The 849-nt window shown below is 57.8% G+C and overlaps 1 protein-coding gene across 1 annotated transcript in view; it reads left to right on the plus strand.

Annotated features, from left to right (window-relative positions):
- VOLCADRAFT_97128 (uncharacterized protein) overlaps positions 1-849 on the plus strand; it is a gene marked incomplete at both ends in the record, with an annotated part of 18,087 nt that overhangs the window by 7,578 nt on the left and 9,660 nt on the right. The window lies entirely within an intron of this gene.

The following is an 849-nucleotide window of genomic DNA, read 5'->3' on the forward strand; positions in this document are numbered from 1 at the left end:
TGGTGGGGGGGGGGGGTTGGTGGTGGGTGGTATCGGGGGAGGGGGGAATGCGGGTTTGTGCTGGAAGGGGGTGGGGAGGGCAGGGTGAGCAGTAAGGGGGTTGGGATTTGGGAGGGAAGGCGTGACTGAACGGCAGGAAGGGGAAGTGGGAGTGGGAGGGTGGCCAGCGGATGCGTGTGTGTATATGTGTGTGTATGTTATATATCTTGCCGGGCCTGACGCTGGCCGAAGTGTGTGTGTGTGTGTTTAATGATCTGAGCCGTGCTTAGGGATGAGGAAAAAGGTACGGAAAACACACTGGACCTGAAGCTATGCAAAGAAATGTTACGGAAGCCAAAGATAAGCGAAGAGCCCCTTGGTGCTGTGAGGCGGTGCGTCTGGGTGTTGGCGAGGTGGTGCTGGGGCGGGCAACAAGACGAAGGGCCATTATTAGGTATGCGGCCTAATGGCGGACAGGCAGGCAGGCGGGGCCTAGGGGTGGTGCCCCTCATGGGGGCTCCCCACAGCGGCATCGTGGGGCCCTGGGGTGTGTATTGGCATGACACACGGGGTCATAGGCGGGTATGGGGGGCGGCACAACGGCAGGTGGGAAGGGTAGGTGGGATGGGTGGGTGGGTAGTGTGTGAGTGTGTGTGTGCGTGTGTGTGCGTGTGTGTGCGTGGTTGAGTGCGTCGCGTAAGAATATGAGGCATTGTACGTTTGAGTCCGTATGTGCGTCTGTACTTTCTTAGTGATCGTGGCTAATCGCGTTTGGGGGTGCCGTACATTCCTTCCTACTTTCATAGCCCCCAGGGCTTGATACACATACACACACATACACACACACACTTCCATTACCCTATCGCTTTG

Source organism: Volvox carteri, assembly GCF_000143455.1.
Source record: "Volvox carteri f. nagariensis unplaced genomic scaffold VOLCAscaffold_58, whole genome shotgun sequence".
Lineage (NCBI taxonomy): Eukaryota > Viridiplantae > Chlorophyta > Chlorophyceae > Chlamydomonadales > Volvocaceae > Volvox > Volvox carteri.